General features: G+C 40.2%; 1 protein-coding gene and 1 long non-coding RNA gene across 4 annotated transcripts in view; both read right to left on the bottom strand.

Moving 5' to 3' along the window:
- The window catches only part of PLCXD3 (phosphatidylinositol specific phospholipase C X domain containing 3), a 206804-nt gene that overhangs the window by 123216 nt on the left and 60029 nt on the right, over positions 1-23559 (bottom strand). The window lies entirely within an intron of this gene.
- The window catches only part of LOC129632921 (uncharacterized), a 74193-nt gene continuing 58865 nt past the window's right edge, over positions 8232-23559 (bottom strand). For 2 of the 3 annotated variants that reach the window (XR_008704751.1, XR_008704753.1), the window contains exons 4-5: positions 9869-10035; positions 8232-8914 (exon numbers count right to left, since the gene is read on the bottom strand). This is a non-coding gene — a long non-coding RNA (uncharacterized LOC129632921). The remainder of the gene's footprint in view (positions 8915-9868; positions 10036-23559) is intronic. The other variant, XR_008704750.1, reaches the window with a different exon arrangement.

Genomic DNA, 23559 nt, shown 5'->3' with positions numbered 1-23559 from the left:
AAGTCCCTGAACGGGTTCTTTCCTCAACATTGGGCTACCTGGAGCCTTTAGTGAGATGTGTTTTGTGAGAGTTTTTGCTTTTCTAAAAATGTCTTTAATTTTGCTCTCATTTAAATAATTTATCTGAATAGACAATTCTAGTATGACTATTTTGCTACCAGTATTTTGAAGGTACTACTTCACTCCTTTCTGATCACTAATGATTTTACTGAGAATTCTGGTAGTTGATTTTATTTTTTAATAACATATTAATCTTTCCTCTATTGTTGCTATTAAGACTTTTGTTGTTTTGCAATTACAGCACAATATGCTTACATATAGATTTATTTTTTGTTTTCCTATTCAGGATCTATGATTTTTTTTTTAAATATGAGGATTCATGTTGCAAATCAAATTGAAAAATTCTTAGTCCTGATTTCTTTGAATATTGCCCAGTCTCTAGTCTCTTTACTTCTTTCAGAAATTCTGTTAGCTTTACTTTGTTTTTATTTTTCATGTATTTCTTATTCTTATAAATAATACCATATTCTTTTCTTTGGGCTTCCAAATTTTATTTTAATCTTTAATAATTTTAGCTATACTTACATGAATGTCTCTTTCAGATGATTTGTCTATTATCTCAAGTGGTTGCTAATCCTCTAGCCAGCCTTACAAATTAATTATCTGCTGCCTGTTTTTTATGGTAATGTCCAGGTATGTTTAGGAACTTTTCAGTGGGGAATCATTTTAAGCAAGCACTGTTTTTCCTAAGGGAACCTTGACTCCCTTTCCTCCAGGTGTCTGGCTTGTTGAACTGTTGCTCTCAAACAATTTGGTGTTTTCTTCCTCCTTTCACCCCATGAATATAATTCTCATGGAAACAACTTTTATGCCCATTTCCTTAGCCTAGTGTTTGAAGTAACACTTAGGTAGGATAAATTTGGGCTCTAATCTCACTAAGGGAATAAGGGACACATTTTTTTTTTAATCCACTCAAAACAGTAAAAGAAACAAACATCTTGCACTTTTCCCAAGCCAAGTTGTGAATCCATTCAGTCCCCTTTTCTTGGGATAGTAATCTTTGAACCTTTTGATCTCTCATCAGAAGTCTCAGTATCTATTGATATTTTCACCTTCTATGGGATCTCTTTGGGTCAGATATTTTGTCTTCTATCTCCAGGAAGATGTTCAAGTCTAAGCCTCATCCCTTCCTCAACACCTGTATCCCAACTTGTCATGGCTTAAACGGAAGATAGTTCCTTTAGCTTTTAGCTCCATCTCCATCTCTTGCTCACAGGAATTTCTGTATCTTTCTTCTAAGTTTATACATATATTTAAAAAATTTAAAAAGAATAAAATATATATTTTAAAATGTGTCTTCTAAGTTTAGACATATATTTAAAAAATTATATTTCAACCAGCATTCCTCAGTGTTTGTTGTGGAATGAATTGTGTCCCCTACAAAATATATCTGTTGAAGCTCTAACCTCTAAGCTTTAAGCTCAGAATGACCATTTGGAGACAAAGCACTTAAAGAGGTTGTTAAGTTAAAATGAGGCTGTTAGAGCCATGAACTCAATCTGACCAGTGTCCTTATAAGAAGGGGAAATTTGGACACATAAAAGAGATACAAGGGGTGTGAACACACAGAGAAAAGATCATATGAGGACATCAAGAGAAGGTGACCATCTGTAAGCCAAGGAGAGAGGCCTCAGAAGAAACCATAATCTGATGGCACCTTGATCATTGCACTTCTAGCCTTCAGAATTGTGAAAAAATAAATTTCTGTTTTTTAAGCCATTCAGTCTGAGGCATTTTGTCATGACAGCTAGCAAACTAATGTAGTGCTTTAGCATAAGAATCTTCATTCATCCTTGTCTACTCTGATATTCTTCAGAAATTATTTATCTTTTAAAATCAATACTATCATCTTCCCTGCTACCACTGCATAAGAGTTACTGCATTTTTCTACACAAAGAAAATACTTTATAGAAGCCTCATGTGTTATTTAAAACCAAACAGTTGATTAGGAAAGGTAGTTTTAAAAAATTGATGTCACAGTAAGATAAATGGGATGAGGTAAAACAAATGCTGGTTTTAGTCATATAGTATTTCAAAGACTTCCTAAGTTCAGGCCATTTCCAGAAACTGGAATAGTCAGACTGTAGACAGACTTGGGAGATCTGGAAGAGAGTGTTTCTTCCTTAGAGAAGTACAGAATTATTCCAGCTTTCTAGAAAATTTCTCTATGTCTATATTACTCAGGCTATCCAAGCAATACAAACTTTGGGATTTCATTCAAAAGGAAAATGACTCATTGAGTCTATTGTGTTAGGCATACTGCCAATCACCAAAACAGTTACACAATATTACCTAGTGAAAACTTTCACCACTCAGAGAAGCCACTGGACTCATGATCTGTTTTCCACTAGGGCTTGGTTAGGAAAGACCAAGCGACTGTCCAATGGAGTTAGGAATGGATGAGACTGAAAACTAAAAGAAATAAGGCAAAAAAGATCCCACTACTGGGGGTGGGAAGATGGACACTGTGGGTGGGCTTCATATCTGGAGATAATCTACTTCAGGGGGTTGTGGTGAATGAAGCATGGAGGGATGGAGGGGAGAAAGGAGAAAGGGAGGAAAAGAGAGAAAATACTAATGGTGTTATCTCTTGTTACCTTAACAACTACCTGGCCAAACTGAATTGATTAAACAGGAGTATATGCCGAATGATTTAAGGAAAATTTTGTGGATTTGTGTCTTCAGTTCAGTTCAGTCGCTCAGTCATGTCCGACTCTTCGAGACCCCATGAATTGCAGCACACCAGGCCTCCCTGTCCATCACCAACTCCCGGAGTTCACTCAAACTCACATCCATCGAGTCAGTGATGCCATCCAGCCATCTCATCCTCTGTCATCCCCTTCTCCTCCTGCCCCCAATCCCTCCCAGCATCAGAGTCTTTTCCAATGAGTCAGCTCTTCGCATGAGGTGGCCAAAGTACTGGAGTTTCAGCTTCAGCATCATTCCTTCCAAAGAAATCCCAGGGCTGATCTCCTTCAGAATGGACTGGTTGGCTCTCCTTGCAGTCCAAGGGACTCTCAAGAGTCTTCTCCAACACCACAGTTCAAAAGCATCAATTCTTCGGCACTCAGCTTCTTCACAGTCCAACTCTCACATCCATACATGACCACAGGAAAACCATAGCCTTGACTAGATGAACCTTTGTTGGCAAAGTGATGTCTCTGCTTTTGAATATGCTATCTAGGTCGGTCATAACTTTCCTTCCAAGGAGTAAGCAGTTTTTAATTTCATGGCTGCAGTCACCATCTGCAGTGATTTTGGAGCCCAAAAAAATAAAGTCTGACACTATTTCCACTGTTTCCCCATCTATTTCCCATGAAGTGGTGGGACCGGATGCCATGATCTTTGTTTTCTGAATGTTGAGCTTTAAGCCAACTTTCTCACTCTCCTCTTTAACTTTCATCAAGAGGCTTTTGAGTTCCTCTTCACATTCTGCCATAAGGGTGGTGTCATCTGCATATCTGAAGTTATTGATATTTCTCCTGGCAATCTTGATTCCAGCTTGTGTTTCTTCCAGTCCAGCGTTTCTCATGATGTACTCTGCATATAAGTTAAATAAGCAGGGTCTTACAGGACTGGGATTTCTAATGTCACAGAACTTGAGTTCCCAATCATCTTGAACATGAATGTGTTAATATGATTTCAAATAATAAAAAAAGCCACAGTCAAGTTTATTGGATGCTGTGACTATGTGGGTGCTTTGGGAAATAAATGCCTATGAAAAAGAGGAACAAGAAAATATGATGAGGAAGGACGATAAGAAAAAAAAAAAAGGAGACAAATAGGAATGAGGAAGGAAGTCACATAGACTTTTCATAAAAGTTAACATCTATTCACATCCAAAAGGATCCAAAAGTCATTTGAGGAGTCAGATAAGTTAAAGTTTTAACTTATGTTTGATGCTCTTATTAATTAATTACAATTAATTACCAATTAATTACAAGTATCATAATGTTAGAAAAATAAGCAGTCTCTCATCAGCTTTTATGTCTATATCAGAGGAAAGCAAATGTCAAAGATGGGGCCAATGCCAAGCTAGTAAGGGATCTCCAGTGATCTAAATCAAGAGAGAATACTCTGGAGCAAGACTGTCAGAGTTTGAATGTTAGTTTCCCACCATGCAGCCTTGAGCAAGTTACTTAACTTCTGTGCCTTAGTTGCTTCTCTTCTATCATATGAATAATAATAGCTTTTATATTATTTTGGACATAATAATGGGCTTCCCTGATAGCTCAGTTGGTAAAGAATCCTCCTGCAATGCAGGAGGCCCCAGTTCATTCCTGGGTCAAGAAGATCCATTGAAGAAGGGATAGGCTACCCCTCCAGTATTCTGGGTCTGCCCTTGTAGATCAGCTGGTAAAGAATCTGTTTGCAAAGCGGGAGACCTCATTTGATCCCTGGGTTGGGAAGATCCCCTGGAGAAGGGAGAGGATACCCACTCCAGTATTCTGGCCTGGAGAATCCATGGAGTATATAGTCAATTGGGTCACAAAGAATTGGACACAACTGAGAGACTTTTACTCACTCATAAGATTGTTATAGATTAAATGAGTTAATCTTTATAAAACACTTTAACTTTTCCTAGACTACAGCAAATGCTATAGAAATGTTTGTCAATAAAGTAAATACACATATTTAATTAATCTGTTTTCCATGAGAAAACAATGAACCAAAAACAGATTTGCTAAATTGAAATGAGTCCAATATTAGATTACAGAAACAAAATAGTGAACTTATAAAGAAATTGGGCTGTCTATAATTTTACAAGGTTAAATATGGGAACAGCAGGAATTCAATTTGTGGAAAATGTCTTATTCTGAAGCAGCAAAAATTTCTATATCTTCCTTCAATAATAGGGTTTCATGAGGCAAGAAATATAAGAAAGACACAAAATGCTTCACAAACATGGCTGGGTTTTCACTTTCCTCTCTGCTCAGCCTTTACCTGCCCCAATTTTTTCCCTTTTTTCTTCACTTTAATAAATTTAAAATCATTGCAAATAAAATGATTATGGTGGATTAGAATATACAAATTTCTTTATAATTTAATCATGTCACATAGAGTATATATGAAGTATTTTAATGTAAATTTTGAATGTACAATTTCATTTATAAAGTATAAAAATGAGCACCATTAATTTATAGATATCAGGATAGTCTTACCCATGAGGGTTGAGTGACTAGATAAGGGAAAATTTGAGGTGCTTGTTTATTGATTTGGGTGGTGGTTACATGGTTGGAAAAGAATCTGCCTGCAATGTAGGAGACCCCAGTTCGATTCCTGGGTCGGGAAGATCCCCTGGAGAAGGGATAGACTATCCACTCCAGTATTCTTTGGCTTCCCTGGAGGCTCAGACAGTGAAGAATCCATCTGTAATGAGCAAGATCTGGGTTCAATCCTGGGTTGGGAAGATCCCCTAGAGGAGGGCATGGCAACCCACTCCAGTATTCTTGCCTGGAGAATCCCATGGACAGAGGAGCCTGGCAGGCTCCACTCCATGGGGTCACAAAGAGTCGGACACAACTGAGCAACTAAGCACACACACAATTACATTAAATTTAATTCAGTAAGCCTACAGGAGGATTCTCTGACCTGGCTGCTGTGTGTCCTATGTGCTGGGTGGTGCGGGGGAGTACTCATTTATTCAATGACCTTCCCTAGTTTCTCTCCAGGACACCTTCAAGGGGGCCAGAGAAGTCCTTGAGGCTCTCATCATTTGAAGATATAGATTATCCAAAATCTTTGGGAAGGGGAATGAAATATTTAAATTATAAAATCATCCTTAAAAAATATACTAAGTGTAAAGAAAATAGAAATGTTCCAGTGAAAGACAGAGGAAAATTTGGGCTCATCAGAAGTCTGTCCCCTCAACCCATTACAGTGTTTCCATCTGCTGCTTATCCAAACTGGCTCTAGGAACAACTGTTTTCTCCCAGCTTTGGCTGACCAATTGGTTGTCCTCTAATGGGTATTTGACCAAATTGCCTTCACTTGGAAATATGTGAAAGAGGAACTCTCTAGTGAGGAGCTCTGTGGGCAAGAGTCACAGAACAGATGCACAAAACATCAGAATTAGAGGAGATCCATGCCAATACCCTCGACTGGAAATTATCAGTCTATTTCCATGTAGGGATTTAACCTCTCACTGATGTCCTGAATTCCAAGCACTAGATTTGGGGTTATTACCCAAAACCTTATTTAATTAAAGAATGGTCCTTGATAGAACTCCTGGCCTATTCTCTGGTTTGAATAGGAATGAGAAAAAATAGTTATTTCAGTATATTCTTCTGAATATACAAGAGACTGTGCTAAGAGTTTGTAAAGGTAAAAAGCACACCAAGTATAGGGACTTCTTGGTTGTCTGGTGGTTAAGAATCTACCTTCTAATGCAGGGGACACCGGTTTGATTCCTGGTTAGGGAAGTAGGATCCCATATGCCTTGGAGCAACTAGAGCCCCACACACCACAACAAATAGCCTGTGTAGCGACAAAGACCCGACACAGGCAAATAAATACAATGAGCAAACATTTTAAAAAGCGAAAAACAAAAGCACACCAAGTACATAAGATATACCCCTTTTATAGGATCTTTTTCACATCACTTTACTGAGATATGATTGATATACAAAAGCTGTACATATTTAATATCTACATATTGATAAGTTTAGAGATTGGTATACATCTGTGAAACCAACACCACAATCTGTGTCATAAAGATAACCATAAAATTCTTGATATTTAAACTTATAAGTTCTTGCATATTACTTGGTGGTGACGTTTGTATTAGGTTATAGGTTTATTCTCGTAATACACGTTTGTAAAAATTTATCCTAAATTGTCTTGTCAAGGTACCTAATTTTATAGAGAGGTTCTAAAAATTATACAATGTGAATAGGGAGGGAAATGCTAGATTTTACATTAAAGGGCTGATTGCCTATCTGTGTATTTCATTCTTCTGTTCTTCACTTAAAAAGAAAACTAGCAGAACAAAGTCTAATCATCCTTTTTGTTTGTTTTCAGACTAAATGGGAGTATTTTACATTAAACCCCACAGAGGGAGGTCTCATTGACCTGGCTGTCTTGCTGAGCCATTATTCACAGATCTCTACTAGAAACAAGGTTTTTGAAGGCAAGAGCAGATAATTTCAGATTTCAGGTAACACTTTGCTTTTAGAAATTTAGGAGGGGAACAGTAATGTGATTATCTCCAATTTCAAGTCACAAATGGTGCATGATGGGTGCTAGGGTCCATGAAACTGGTATGCGAAAAGCCCAGGGCAACCACATGGGATGAGCAAGGCAGAAAAGCCAGAAAGATGGAGCAAGAAAGATGAAGCAGAGGTAAGAGATCCCTCTGTCAGGAACATGAGAGAGACTTCCAACTACCTAGTGTTCACTTACAAATGACCCAACTCTCCCTGGTTTCTTGCTCTCGAATGCTGTGAAATTGTTAAAATTTCTTTATAATCTTGTGTAGATATGAATACCTGCTCCATATAATCCAGACTGAATATTTCAGGCCTCTTTTACTTTGTAATTTAAAATACAAACAATTATGCATAAAGCACAATTGTCATATTGGTACTAAAAGTAGAGGAGTTCCTTTCTAAATGTTCCAATTGTGAAATTTGGGTAAATTTATCAAAGCTGAAAGACTCCCATTTCTTTGGCTACCACTGTGTTTCTGGTGGCCAGTGTGAGTTTATTCAAAAGGTAAGAGAGAGTAAGAATGGAAGAGAAAGGAGGAAAGGAATAAAGGAAAGAGGAGAGAGTAGATATATTGAAACAAGAGCATTAATTCCTTATTATAATAATTAATTCCTTATTTATCTAATAAAGTCTTAAAATTTTCAGGGGTAAGCTGCATGTCGTGTTTTGAAATGCCTACTTATCCAGTAATTACTTTAAAACTCTCCTTTCAGAGTACAGTTTAGTTCAATTCAGTCACTCAGTCATGTCTGACTCTGCACGCCAGGCCTCCCAGCCCACCACCAACTCCTGGAGTTTCCTCAAACTCTTGTCCATTGACTCGGTGATGCCATCCAACCATCTCATCCTCTGTCGTCCCCTTCTCCTCCCGCCTTCAATCTTTCCTAGCATGAGGGTCTTTTCAAATGAGTTGGTTCTTAACATCAGGTGGCCAAAGTATTGGAGTTTCAGCTTCAGCATCAGTCCTTCCAATGAATATTTAGGACTGATCTCCTTCAGAATGGACTGGTTGGATCTCCTTGCAGTCAAAGGGACTCTCAAGAGTCTTCTCTAACACCACAGTTCACCAGAGCACAACTTGCCAGCAAAAAGCAAGTGAGAGAACCAAGTTCTAAGAGGAAAGAGATGCTGTCTGTGATACCTGAGCACCCAGCACAGTCTACCACAGTCAGTGCAGGAAGGATATCTGCTGAGCAAATACATGGGAGCAAGAAGATGCTGCTTATTTTAATATAATAACACAACTCACAGATGAAAAAAATGTAATCAACCAGTTGTTGTGTCTCAAATAAATAGCCATGCTCCAGTGGCTCTCTTAACATCTTTGTTGAAGTGATCTGCTCACAAGTTGAACTGCCGCATCTTTTCTTTTCCTGGGAAAAGACAGAAAGGGCTGCCTACTCTGTCCACATTTCAGTCTGTAGTTTTCTTTTGGTCCAGAACTATTTTCTTATTTCACAAGGAACTTGACCTTATTTTGAAGGTCTCGGAGCAGCAAGCTGGTGGTGATGGTGAGGTCAGAACATTGCACTCCTGAAGTTCTATTCAGTCAGCCTGAGAGCAGGGCTTTCATCGTTGCATGAAAGAGGAACTCAGAGGTAATCTGCACAGCACCAGCCTGTTGTTTGCCTATGTGTCTGTTCCTCTGTTGGAGCAAAACCAGGATGAGAATTTGGACTCTGCTACTTAACAACCAGGTAACTTTGGGCAAATTCTTTGCTCCTCTGAGCCTCAGAATCCATACCGTAAGTAAAAATAATCACACCAATCTCATTGCCCTGTTTGAAGATAATATGATAGTAAGTACCTAATGCTTATAATGCCCAGTATTCTTTAAGTGATACTTATATCTTTACTTTTTGCCTGCTTCCTACCTATTTTGTACCTGTGCTTAGTCACTCAGTCATATCCAACTCTTTGTGACCCCATGGACTATAGCCCACCAGGCTCCTCTGTCCATGGGGATGCTCCAGGCAAGAATACTGGAGTGGGTTGCCATGACCTCCTGCAGGGGATCTTCCCAACCCAAGGACTGAACCCAGGTCTCCTGCATTGCAGGTGGATTCTTTATCTTCTGAGCCACCAGGGAAGCCCCATTATCTACTAAGTAATACTAAAGAGAAAGTCAGAAAAGTGGCCTGAAGTTGGCTCACCCAATCCTCCCTATTTTAAAGAATCCCATTTAATCATTGCCAACACACCTTTCTTCGGTCTCAAGATGGAGGCAGCTAGGTTAATTTCTCAGTAACTTCCGAGAGCAATTTTATAGATTTTTCCATGTTTGCTAAGGCACAGGAGAAATGAGACCTGAGCTCTTGGTGTCAAAGTGTTTCTCCTATTACTGACTTGAAAAGATGAGTGTAAAAAACAGCAAATAAAATGCTCCTCCTAAGAATGATTAAAGTGGTGTAAACACAGCCTTGCTCAGCTCTGTTGATCTAATCAGCACCCTCACAGTAGGGAGAGAAAATTGCTGCAATATTAAGTAATCCATTAAAACCTCATGACTTGATTCTTAATGCACGGGGTGGGGGGGAAATATGACTCCTCTCCCTTGAGGTGATATGATTCCCCCACCCCCCTCCTCTAATCTCCTTACCCCAAAATCCTGGAGGTGGGAAGGGAAAATGAATGGACCGCTGGAGTAACTGCCATGTGATATGATCTGACTGCAGCCAATGGGATGCAAGGTTTCAGGACAGGTGATGCACGCATGCAGGACAAACACATTCACCAGCAGTGCCTGAGCCATTCACCTCTCTCCTTCTGCAAAGGGAAACAGCAGGAGATGCTCTCACAGCCACTGCAGAAAGATCCCGAGGCTTGTGAACCCTGTGGTTCTTCCACATATCTTTACTTGCCTCCATTCGCCCTAGTGGCTGCAACCCACGCTGCTATATTACAAAGCACCCCTCCAGTGTGATTTCTGTGTGTGATTTTGGCCAAGTCACTCAACCTTTCATTCATTTATTAATTCATCTGATGAACATTAATTGAGTACCTTCTATGTGGGATTCCAGAGAAGGCAATAGCACCCCACTCCAGTACTCTTGCCTGGAAAATCTCATGGATGGAGGAGCGTGGTAGGCTCCAGTCCATGGGGTCGCTAAGAGTCGGACACGACTGAAGTGACTTAGCAGTATGTGGGATTCCCTGGTAGCTCAGATGGTAAAGTGTCTGCCTGCAATGTGGAAGACCCAGGTTTGATCCCTGGGTCAGGAAGATCCCCTGGAGAAGGAAATGGCTACCCACTCCAGTACTTTTGCCTGGAAAATTCCATGGACAGAGAAGCCTGGTAGGCTGCAGTCCTCGCGGTCACAAAGAGTCAGACACGACTGAGTAACTTCATGTTCTATGTGCCAGACACTGTATGAGGGCTGGGGGTACAGTGGTGGCCAAAAGCAGACCTGAGCCCTCTCCTCATTGGGTGATGAAGAGATGGGTATGGATGATGTATGATTGGGAACTGGGACAATGACTAATAACAGTTAATAACAATGACTTAACCCATTAAGGAGGTCAGGGAGACCAGCCTGGTGACCAGATATCAACCTGGATTTTATTCTCCTTTCAGTCCTGCAGTCTCATCCCTTTATGCAGGGTACAACGAGCCCAGACATCCTTATCTTGCCCTGTGATAGGAAGTCTTGTAAGAGCAGAAAAAAGAACACAACCCATAGGATGATTTCAAAGGTATCAAAATCCGAATTATCCAAAGTGAATCTTGGAATGGACCTTGACAGATGGATAGAATTTTGGTGGATAGAGGTAATAAGGTAAAAGGGGAAGAGGTAGGCATTGCACTGAAAAGCATAAAAGTTATTATCAAGGACCTGGGTGAAAATTAGCCTGAGGGGGCAGAAGGAACTGTCCAGAGAGAGCCCCTGGTGTCATGCCTACAGCTGGTGTTACAGGTATTTCACTAGGAGAAAGTGGGTGGGATTAGAATTGGTAAATGGGAAAAAGAGGGGAGAGGCCTAATGTTTTGTTTTCCTAAATGGAAGTAGCTTCATAGCTTTTCCCTTTTTATTTTAATGGTATAAAATGTTTCCAGCAGTATAAAAAGTATATGAATAAAACAGAAACTACATACAATGCCACCATTCAAAGAATTGTTTGTTAGTATTTTGATATATAGGGTCTTAGATATTTTTCTTTACACACAGACATATGTCTAAAGGATGCTGAAGCTCCAATACTTTGGCCACCTGTTGTGAAGAGCTGACTCATTGGAATAGACCCTAATGCTGAGAAAGACTAAAGGCCAAAGGAGAAGAGAACAGAAGAGGATGAGATAGCTAGATAGCATTACCACCTCAATAGACATGAATTTGAGCAAACTCCAGGAGATAGAGGGGGACAGGGAAGCCTGGTGTGCTGCAGTCCATGAGATCACAAAGAGTTGGACATGACTTAGTGACTGAACAACAGCAGCATCTACACGCACAAAGGTACATATGGTGTCACATTGAGAACATTACTTTGTAAGCTGCCTTTATCACTTTTTGATATTTCCTGGGCATCTTCAATTCAACAAGTGTACAACTTTGTCATTCTATTTATAAAAATGGTAGATGTCACTAAATGGTTATACCACAACTTACATGACTAGTCCCACGTTGATGGAGATTATTTTTCAAGTTTGACTATTGTAAGTCACCTTCTGATAAATATCCTTTGAGAAACCAGAGTGTGCTGGCATCCTTTCAGATTAGTTAGTTATCTACTCTGACCAGTTGCTTGATATTTTGAATATTATGACTGGTTAGGCTCATAAATGTCAACACTGACAGTTACCTTAGCAATTACCTGGAATAGCATTTCCTATGTATCACTGAACAATGTCCCTGTAAATGCCCACTATGCTATGCTATGCTAAGTCACTTCAGTCGTGTCCGACTCTGTGCGACCCCATAGACGGCAGCCCACCAGGCTCCCCCGTCCCTGGGATTCTCCAGGCAAGAACACTGGACTGGGTTGCCATTTCCTTCTCTAATGCATGAAAGTGAAAAGTGAAAGTGAAGTTGCTCAGTCGTGTCTGACTCTTAGCAACCCCATGGACTGCAGCTTACCAGGCTCCTCCGTCCATGGGATTTTCCAAGCAAGAGTACTGGAGTGGGGTGCCATTGCCTTCTCTGTAATGCCCACTAATATGAGCATTTCAGTATTGTTTAGGAGAATGGGATCTGTTATATGACTAAATTGGATTCAGAGTCTGGCTTTGTTTCTTACCAGCTGTAAATCATTTGCAAGTTACTTAATGTCTCCAAGCCTTGACTGACTCATCTCCAACCAAAAACTTGGTTAAAAAAATTAGACACACAAGTACAGAGTTTTCTACTTAACATGTTCAATAAATGCTAGCTCTTACTATCGCCAAATTATCTTGAAAAGTTACTAGACATTTTTTGGTAACAGCATCAGCAGGCATTCTACTTATAAATCCCAAAGTAGAAGGTTGTGACCCTCCAATACCACCTAGCATGACAAGAAACCATGAAATCTTTCAATTTAAACTACCCAACCCCTCTCACTAAGCACTTAATTAGCAGGTGCCCAGCAAGAGGGTAGAGAGAGCCAAATCAGAGCCTACAAGAAAGCTACTTCACACTTCTCTGGGATGTAATGGACAAAAGATATAAACCTACCTCGGAATAGATTTCTTAAAACCAAACTTGGTGCATTAAAATTCAAAATAACTTATCTATAGAATTCAACTAAAGTTCTGTTATTTTATTTCATGGATTCTGTACTTTGGGGTATTTAGCATAGTGAAGGAAAAAGTGTGAACTTAGAGTGTCACCTTAATTCTTCTGGGAAGCTCTTTTACTTAAGCAGCATATGAACAAGTCTCATCACAGGATCTCATGATGTAAGAAAGGGGAGTGATGTACAATATGAACTTCTGATTGAAATGTTAGCCCTCTGGTCCAGTCTCTCTTTAAAAAGCTTCTGTATTTTTCCATTTTATCTTTCATTTAATAGATTCACCCTAGTGGGAATGTGCTTTTGAATTGTGGTGCTGGAAAAGACTCTTGAGAGTCCCTTGGACTGCAAGGAGATCAAATCAGTCAATCTTAAAGGAAATCAACCCTGAATATTCATTTGAAGGACTGATGCTGAAGCTAAAGCCCCAATACTTTGGCCATCTGATGTGAAGAGCTGGCTCACTGGAATGGACCCTGATGATGGGGAAGATTGAAGGCAAAAGGAGAAAGGGGTGGCAGAGGATGAGATGGCTAGATAGCAGAGATGACCTGGATGGATGCCGAGTACTAAGGATGACAGAGTACAAAGATAGGAACCTTTATCTTTATGATCAATATGTCATAAAACTACCATTTCAGCACTGGATTAACTTCTTCCAAACTTCCTTCAGGTAAGAGGAAACAAATCATCTTGTTTAAGCTACTATTATTTGGATTCTGCAATATACAATGAAACTCACTTCTAAATTGACAGTCTTATATATTTTAAACCTAATTTCTAAAACCTTCAATATCTCATTTCCATTGACTTATACATTGGCCCCTTATCAATAGTAGGTTCTCCAGAGACACAAAAGAAGCATATAACATTGGCTCCTTTATACATTTTCTCAGACTAGTTGAGCAGGCAAAATTTAGAGAATAAAGAGTAAAAACAATAATAACTTTTCTAAATTAGATAGAAGTGACTGTGACTTTTAAATGGAAAGGAGAAGTCAATCAGGGCAGGTGTAGAAGAGAAAGGATTCACAGACAGGTGGGATGTGGGCTTGGTTTGTATGATGGACATTTATGGGATAGTAGAGGATAGTAATGGCACCCCACTCCAGTACTCTTGCCTGGAAAATCCCATGGACGGAGGAGCCTGGTAGGCTGCAGTCCATGGGGTTGCTAAGAGTCAGACACGACTGAGCAACTTCACTTTCACTTTTCACTTTCATGCATTAGAGAAGGAAATGGCAACCCAGTCCAGTGTTCTTGCCTGGAGAATCCCAGGGATGGGTGAGCCTGGTCTGCTGCCATCTATGGGGTCGCACAGAGTCGGACACGACTGAAGTGACTTAGCAACAGCAGCAGCAGAGGACAGTGACTAAGTCTATGGATTCAGGAGCCAGACCATCTGAGTTCAGATCCTATTTCCACTATGAACTATGTAGCCTTGAGCATATTATATAATCTCTCATGCCTTAGTTTTCTAATTCATAAAGTAGAGGAAATAACACCTAATTTATAGAGTTGTTGCAATGATGCTTTTGTTGTTGCAATCCCTCTGTTGTTCTCCCAGGCCCACTAGTCCCACACACAGGGTGACCAGATGCTCTGGGAAACTCCAGGATTTGTGACTATATGATCATCCCAAAGCCCTATGCCCAAGCCCTGTTTTATGCTCCTTCTGCCCACTGTGGTACTGTAACAGGATAGCAAAAGACTGGACTGTCAGAACAGGATGCCTAGGGGTGACCCTGGAAGCCAACATACAGAGAGATGCAGAAACAGAAACAGACAATTCTGATGATATTCCAGGTCCACAGACTCAGAGCTATCTGGTTATGGCAGCACTTCCTTTAATTTTGTGATCTACCCAAACATCTTGCCACTAAATTCTGTCCATTTGTCTCCTCATTCATTCATTTAGTTAGTTTTTCCTTAAAATAGTTAGAGCTGGGTTTTTGGTACCTGAAAAGAGGACAGACCCCAAAACTACAGTCTTAAAGATAAGGGCAATGAAAGGAGAGTAGAAAGGAATAGCACTAGCAAAGACACAGAGGAGAATTGGATTCAAAAACTCACTTATACCCTGTCAGTGTCATTACTCACTAAAGGTAATGCAACTCTAGCAGAAACAAGGCGTCCCTTCTGCTACTGTTTGCAAGATCATTACTTCTCACAGGAAAGAGTACAAATATATTCAAACTCATTAGTATTGCCCTGATTTTCACCCTTCTCATTTTCACGAGAAGCCAATTTCTCTTCCGATGGCTAATAGAATTTTCTCACCTGCGATAGTGTCCCTAAGCACCCTTATAGGGAAACCTCTCTCCAGGGAGGAAATGCAAAGTGGATCACAAGAGATTTCTCCAGAGCATCCCATTTGCCCACATGCAACACCACTTCTCTAGGTGGATTTACATGTTCTGGACCTTATCATGCACTCTAAAGTAGTTTCTTGATTCTTTTGTCTCCCTGGGTGTCTCTCATACCACCTGTGGTGATGATAAGTCCTGGGCAAGTCTTAGGGCTAATCCAGTCCCATCACTTAATGGCAAATAGATGGGGAAACAATGGAAACAGTGACAGACTTTATTTTCTTGGGTTCCAAAATCACAGCAGATGGTGACTACAGCCATGAAATTAAAAGACACTTGCTCCTTGGAAGAAAAACTATGACCAACCTAGACAGCATATTAAAAAGCAGAGATATTACTTTGCCAACAAAGGCCCATATAGTCAAAGCTATGGTTTTTCCAGTAGTCATGTATGGATGTGAGAGTTGGACTATAAAGAAAGCTGAGCGCCGAAGAACTGATGATTTTGAACTGTGGTGTTGGAGAAGACTCTTGAGAGTCCTTTGGACTGCAAGGAGGTCCAACCAGTCCATCCTAAAGGAGATCAGTCCTGGGTGTTTATTGAAAGGACTGATGTTGAAGCTTAAACTCCAATACTTGGGCCACATGATGCAAAGAACTGACTCCTTGGAAAAGACCCCGATGCTGGGAATGATTGAAGGTGGGAAGAGAAGGGGATAACAGAGGATGAGATGGTTGGATGGCATCACTGACTCAATGAACATGAGTTTGAGCAAGCTCCAGAAGATGGTGAAGGACAGGAAAGCCTGGTGTGCTGCAGTCCACGGGGCTGCAAAGAGTTGGACACAACTGAGCAACTGAACAACAACAAATTGTGAAATGAACATTAAAGGATCATCTCGCCTCCCTATATTTCAAGTTCCTGCCCATAGATGAAAATAAAACATGGTTCATACTATAACTGCAAATACCTAGAGTGTCTCCACACATAGGTCATAGAACCTTGCTTTGATATTCTCTAAACAATCAGAAAACAGTTTAAATCTATATGAGGGCTAATTTTGGGGGGAGTCTCAGTGTCAAAATTTAAATTACTCTTTTTAAAAAGTATTACCATATTTGAAAAGCAAAATTGAGATTTGAGTAACAGATCACTTTAGATTCTCCCCTAAGTTGACTCAATTTTTGCTGTCCATTAAGAAATATTATGTAGATCAGCAAAGGATTTGGAGTGTTATAATATGATCACATTGAAATTTTGATCATTCCATGGAAAAAAATCATTCCATCCTATGGAGAGAAATACTATTAATATTAAAAAGAACAAACTTTGCATATTCCAGGATAATAAAAAATTCTTTTCTAAATCCGTATGTAATAATGAACAAACAACTCAAGTATTAACTAACAGTTAAGTGAGTGCACAAAGTAAGCATGCTATATCATTTAGCTGAAAATATTCTACACTCTTCCAAGTTCACTGGACAGCTTCCAGCGCCAAAGAGATTCTTTAATATGTTCTTGAATGTTGGTGCATCCCAACCCTTTACATATTAAATACACATTGCTAATTCACTTCAGTTGTGTCCGACTCTGTGCGACCCCATAGATGGAAGCCCACCAGGCTCCCCCGTCCCTGGGATTCTCCAGGCAAGAATACTGGAGTGGGTTGCCATTTCCTTCTCCAATGCATGAAAGTGAAAAGTGAAAGGGAAGTTGCTCAGTCGTGTCCGACTCTTAGCGACCCCATGGACTGCAGCCTACCAGGCTCCTCCATCCATGGGATTTTCCAGGCAAGAGTACTGGAGTGGGATGCCATTGCTTTCTCTGAAATACACATTAAAATAATGCTAAATATATATATGAGGACTAGGCCACTGCTATCTTACCCAAATCACTATGTTTATAAGCCACTGTTTTCTCATCCATAAAGTAGGAAAACAAAAGTCACTATTGTGAGGATTAAATGTGATCATGAATGTGTTAAACCATACATAATAAATCATGGAGGTATTTTATGGTTTCCCTGAGCACAAGGCACATTGAGAAGTGACACTTTTTCAATATCCCCAAATAATTAAACTAAGCAATCTTTAAAAAATGGTTCTGCAGTGACAAAAGAATGCCAAAGGAGAATTCCACTCACCACACAGGAGAAACTTCACAGTCTGCTTTCCCCATCTCTGAGATACCCCTAATCCCCACTGCCTTGCACAAACACCTCAAATCAAGCCTGACTGGATGACTCTCGTCTTCGCGTCTTCCTTGTCTCTTCTCTCTTCTTCTCTGTCGGTACCTACCAAAGTGACTCAGTCAACTTGTTGTGGTTTGTTTTAGTCTTTTCCTTCACTCTTTATTCCAACCCACACAAGTTATGAAAATGAGGGCACTAAAGTGAAGATTCTCCTAATTGTGAGGAGGAGGAGAAGGAGTGGAGCCAGGGATCTAATATTTGTCCAGCAGAGAGAGGATACAAAGATAGATAAGTAGATAGACCTTTTAGAACTAACACCCAAAAAGATGTCCGGTTCATTATAGGGGACTGGAATGCAAAAGTAGGAAGTCAAGAAACACCTGGAGTAACCGGCAAATTTGGCCTTGGAGTACAGAATAAAGCAGGGCAAAGGCTAATAGAGTTTTGAGAAGAGAACACACTGGTCATAGCAAACACCCTCTTCCAACAACACAAGAAAAGACTACACATGGACATCACCAGATGGTCAACACCAAAATCAGATTGATTATATTCTTTGCAGCCAAAGATGGAGAAGCTCTATACAGTCAGCAAAAACAAGACTGGGAGCTGACTGCGGCTCAAATCATGAACTACTTATTGCCAAATTCAGACTTAAATTGAAGAAAGGGGAAAACCACTAGATCATTCAGGTATGACCTAAATCAAATCCCTTATGATTATACAGTGGAAGTGAGAAATAGATTTAAGGGACTAGATCTGATAGACTGCCTGATGAACTATGGATGGAGGTTCGTGACATTGTACAGGAGACAGGGATCAAGACCATCCCCATGGAAAAGAAATGCAAAAAAGCAAAATGGCTGTCTGGGGAAGCCTTACAAATAGCTGTGAAAAGAAGAGAAGCAAAGAGCAAAGGAGAAAAGGAAAGATATAAGCATCTGAATGCAGAGTTCCAAAGACTAGCGAGGAGAGATAAGAAAGCCTTCCTCAGCAATCAATGCAAAAATAGAGGAAAACAATAGAATGGGAAAGACTAGAGATCTCTTCAAGAAAATTAGAGATACCAAGGGAATATTTCATGCAAAGATGGGCTCAATAAAGGACAGAAATGGTACAGACCTAACAGAAGCAGAAGATATTAAGAAGAGCTGGCAAGAATACACAGAAGAACTGTACAAAAAAGATCTTCACGACCCAGATAATCACGATGGTGTGATCACTGACCTAGAGCCAGACATCCTGGAATGTGCAGTCAAGTGGGCCTTAGAAAGCATCACTACGAACAAAGCTAGTGGAGGTGATGGAATTCCAGTTGAGCTATTTCAAATCCTGGAAGATGATGCTGTGAAAGTGCTACACTCAATATGCCAGCAAATTTGGAACACTCAGCAGTGGCCACAGGACAGGAAAAGGGCAGTTTTCATTCCAATCCCAAAGAAAGGCAATGCCAAAAAATGCTCAAACTACCGCACAATTGCACTCATCTCACACGCTAGTAAAGTAATGCTCAAAATTCTCCAAGCCAGGCTTAAGCAATACGTGAACCGTGAACTTCCAGATGTTCAAGCTGGTTTTAGAAAAGGCAGAGGAACCAGAGACCAAATTGCCAACATCCACTGGATCATTGAAAAAGCAAGAGAGTTCCAGAAAAACATCTATTTCTGCTTTATTGACTATGCCAAAGCCTTTGACTGTGTGGATCACAATAAACTGTGAAAAATTCTGAAAGACATTGGAGTATCAGACCACCTGACCTGCCTCTTGAGAAACCTATATGCAGGTCAGGAAGCAACAGTTAGAACTGGACATGGAACAGCAGACTGGTTCTAAATAGGAAAAGGAGTATGTTAAGGCTGTATATTGTCACCCTGCTTATCTGCTTAACTTATATACAGAGTACATCATGAGAAACGCTGGGCTGGAAGAAGCACAAGCTGGAATCAAGACTGCCGGGAGAAATATCAATAACCTCAGATATGCAGATGATACCACCCTTACGGCAGAAAGTGAAGAGGAACTAAAAAGCCTCTTGTGAAAGTTAAAGAGGAGAGTGAAAAAGTTGGCTTAAAGCTCAAAATTCAGAAAACGAAATCATGGCATCTGGTCCCATCACTTCATGGGAAATAGATGGGGAAACAGTGGAAACAGTGTCAGACTTAATTTTTGGGGGCTCCAAAATCACTGCAGATGGTGATTGCAGCCATGAAATTAAAAGACGCTTACTCCTTGGAAGGAAAGTTATGACCAACCTAGATAGCATATTCAAAAGCAGAGACATTACTTTGCCAACAAAGGTTCGTCTAGTCAAGGCTATGGTTTTTCCAGTAGTCATGTATGGATGTGAGAGTTGGACTGTGAAGAAAGCTGAGCACCGAAGAATGAATGCTTTTGAACTGTGGTGTTGGAGAAGACTCCTGAGAGTCCCTTGGCCTGCAAGGAGATCCAACCAGTCCATTCTAAAGTAGATCAGCCCTGGGATTTCTTTGGAAGGACTGATGCTAAAGCTGAAACTCCAGTACTTTGGCCACCTCATGAGAAGAGTTGACTCATTGGAAAAGACTCTGATGCTGGGAGGGATTGGGGACAGGAGGAGAAGGGGATGACAGAGGATGAAATGGCTGGATGGCATCACTGACTCGATGGCTGTGAGTCTGAGTGAACTCCAGGAGTTGGTGATGGACAGGGAGGCCTGGTGTGCTGCAATTCATGGGGTCGCAAAGAGTCGGACAGGACTCAGTGACTGAACTGAACTGAACTGAAGTAGATAGAAACAATCAGTCATTACAAGATCTAAGGTTTAGTAAACAGGCAATATATTGTCATCATGATGATGATGTTGATAATAATGATAATGATGACAATGATGTGAGAGCGCAGCCTAGAGTATAGAAGGATGGGGCTGATAACATTTGGAAGAATCTTGAGAAGGCTAGCTGTCTAAGGGAAGAAATCTAAACTGAGTCTCCCCTTTAGGAAACTTGGGATGTGTTTTAAAATGATTACCTTTCTTGACAAGCATTTCAGGGCAGACTGGATGAAATACAGACAGACCAGACTTAAGAATAAGTACTAGGAGAACTGTGAGTGTGCTCAAAGAGTAACAAATTTGTCTGAGAATCCATGTATACCATTCCTCATCTTTGTTTTTTTTTTTTTTTTTTTTAAACTCTGCTCTGTCTTGATACTTTTTCTGAGTTATTTTGTTGGTAAGAAGCTGGAATCTCCCTCTTTTTTTCCCTAGTTAAATTATTGTAGTCATTCTTTTAAATGAGAAGATCAATGAAGTGCAAATCAGCCTGTAGATATATTTTTTTCTTGGGTTTTATGACTCATCTCTAGGGGCTTCACAGGTGGCACAGTGGTAAAGAATCTTCCTGCCAATGGAGGAGATACAAAAGACTGAGGAAATGGCAACCCACTCCAGGATTCTTGGCTGGAGAATCCCACGGACAGAGGAGCCTGGCGAGCTACAGTCCATGGGTCTCAAACAGTCCAACACAACTTAGCAACTACACAGCAAATAATCAGCGGCCTTAATTTGAACAGTGATTACAACCAAAGTTCTCACATAACAGTCATGTGGTTATTTGTCTGCTGTTTTAAACATTATATCCCAAGTCTACACATAGATATCACCCTCAGCTTAGGGTTTATTCGTACATGTCTCCAGGATTCCTCAACCTTAGGAGCATCAATATGGTAACCATTCTGCCTGAGGATAGCAAAGTTAGAGTCAAAGGGGAGAAATCCTAGCGACAGCACTTCAGGTGCCAAGAGAAACAGATGGAGTTGCAGTTTTGGCTGGGGGTAGAGGAGCTCATTCAGAGTGTCCAAGAAAACATCAGGCAGCATCTTCCACCTGAGCAGTAGCATCAACTTTGTCTGCCAAGATTAGCCTGTTTATCTATAATTGAACTCAGTTCCTCCTGCTGAAATATAAGCCCAATCCTTGTTTTGTCCTAATTACTTAAACAAATGACTCAAGTCCTATAATAGCAGTTAAGCTGCAATACATGCTGGAAGGTTAATAATACATGAATTAATAAAAGATGACACATTTTAAGCAGCAATTTCAGAGCTGAAGATAATGATATTAATAAAAGTGAATAATCAAATGGCCAGTTCCATTTTAAATAGGTATTGTAGGCTGAAGCCCATTAACTGTGCATCAAAGCAAACAGACACGCGCAAATTTATCATAGCAAAGCTGTGCCAAATTTATTTTATTAGCACCTGGTAGGCTTTCTGATTATGAGAGCATATAGTAAGCTCTATGTAAGGGTTTGCTGTTAGGATGGCTATTAATTTTGGCATGAATTAAGTAATAGAATGAGTCGAGTACTTTGGTGTATTATATTTTAAAAAAGAAAAGGAGAGAAGGAAGTAAAACACTGGTTCATCTTCTTGAAGTGAAAGGATGAGAAAGAGCTTGTCCAGTAAGCTTTCGTCACATAGACAGCTTGTAATAATGTGTAAATATGCAATATGCTCTCCCTGAATGTAGCTCCAAAAATAATTCTCCACTGCTGAGACTCTAAGTACGTGGCCCTGAAAAGAAACCTGTTTCTTCAATGTGCTGAGCACAGTCAACAGGAGGAAGGTCAATTTTGATTTGTGACTTTGAGGATCCTGCCAACTGCATTCACAAGGCTGGTTTGTTGCATTGTGGGGAGTAATTCCTGGTGACAGACTATTTTCAAGTAGCAATTTATTCATATCCAGTGTCCAGGGTCTCTCATTAAGGAAAGGCACATAGTGGCTCTCAACCTAGGAATTATGCCGATCAGGACATCCTTACTACACCACCTTTTACCCAGCGAGTCAAAGGAAAACTAGTATCATACCTCAAACGCATGACAGGATTTCAAAAAGCAAGTCATTCAGAAGGGAAGAATTGGGAAAATCCTCAGGTCTCCTTCTTTGGGAATATGGCAATGATGCTGCCAATTCTCACAAGGAAGGGACGGTTGAATTCAAAGAAGAAAGACTTCCTTGAATCCCTCTCTGAAACTGATTAGCAGGGTCTTCTCTGTGGATCACAACAAACTGTGGAAAATTCTGAAAGAGATGAGAATATCAGACTACCTTACCTGTCTCCTGAGAGACCTGTACGCAGGTCAAGAAGCAACATTTAGAACTGGATATGGAACAACAGACTGATTCAAAATTGCAGAAGGAGTTCGTTAAGGCTGTATATTGTCACTCTGCTTATTCAACTTATATGCAGAGTACATCATGGGAAATGCCAGGCTGGATGAATCCCAAGAATCAAGATTGCTGGGAGAAATATCAATAACCTCATTTATGCAGATAACACCACTCTAAAAGCAGAAAGCAGAGGAACTAAAGAGCCTCTGCTCTTTAGTGAAAGATGAGGATGAAAGAGGAGAGTGAAAAAACTGGTTTAAAACTCAACATTCAAAAAACTAAGATCATGGCATCCGGTCCCATCACTTCATGGCAAATAGATGAGGAAAAAGTGGAAACAGTGACAGATTTTTCTTTTATTGGGCTTCAAAATATATCAGATTTTCTTTTATTGGGCTTCAAAATCACTGCAGATAGTGACTGCAACCATGAAATTAAAAGTCCCTTGCTCCTTGGTAGAAAAGCTTTGACAAACTTGGATGGTATGTTAAAAAGCAGAGACATCACGTTGCCAGAACAAAGGTCCATATAATCAAAGACATGGGTTTGCCAGTAGTCATGTGTAGATGTGAGCTGGACCATAAAGAAATTTGACTGCCAAAGAATTGATGATTTCGAATGGTGGTTCTGGAAAAGATTCTTGAGAGTTCCTTGGACTCCAAGGAGATCAAACCAGTCAATCCTAAAGGAAATCAACCCTGAATATTCATTGGAAGGACTGATGCTGAATCTGAACTGTAATACTTCGGCCACCTGATTCAAAGAGCCGACTCATTGGAAAAGACACTGATGCAGGGAAAGATTGAAGGCAGGAGGAGAAGGGGGCAACAGAAGACGAGATGGTTGGATGGCATCACTGACTCAGTGAACATGAGTTTGAACAAACACTGGGAGATATTGGAGGACAGGGAAGCCTGGCATGCTGCAATTT

This window comes from Bubalus kerabau, chromosome 18 (genome assembly GCF_029407905.1).
Source record: "Bubalus kerabau isolate K-KA32 ecotype Philippines breed swamp buffalo chromosome 18, PCC_UOA_SB_1v2, whole genome shotgun sequence".
NCBI classification, from domain to species: domain Eukaryota; kingdom Metazoa; phylum Chordata; class Mammalia; order Artiodactyla; family Bovidae; genus Bubalus; species Bubalus kerabau.
The sequence above is the reverse complement of the archived record's forward strand: the minus strand, read 5'-3'. Positions and strand labels throughout refer to the sequence as shown.